Source organism: Cucurbita maxima, unplaced genomic scaffold (genome assembly GCF_002738345.1).
Source record: "Cucurbita maxima cultivar Rimu unplaced genomic scaffold, Cmax_1.0 Cma_Scf00063, whole genome shotgun sequence".
Lineage (NCBI taxonomy): Eukaryota > Viridiplantae > Streptophyta > Magnoliopsida > Cucurbitales > Cucurbitaceae > Cucurbita > Cucurbita maxima.
The window spans coordinates 64,983-65,269 of record NW_019272079.1 but is presented as its reverse complement, the minus strand read 5'-3'; positions in this window follow the sequence as shown (position 1 = coordinate 65,269).

Sequence of the window (287 nt, the reverse complement as noted above, 5' to 3'; positions counted from 1 at the left end):
AATGTATTATTGATGTCTTGGTTCATATCAGATAGTATATATTTGCACTTATACTTGTGATTATTTACACCCTTTTCTATATACACTCACAAGCTATGAGTAGTAGAATGTTGAGTGCCTAAACAACTTCGAAAGGATAAAATTACAAAAATGTCCCTACTAAGTACGTAAGTTAAATGACTTAAGATCATATATGAAACCTATATAGTTATGCTTATGTGCTCGGAATAGAGCTTACAAATCTCACATGGTGACTTGTACCTTAAGTTTTGAGAAGAAACCTTAGA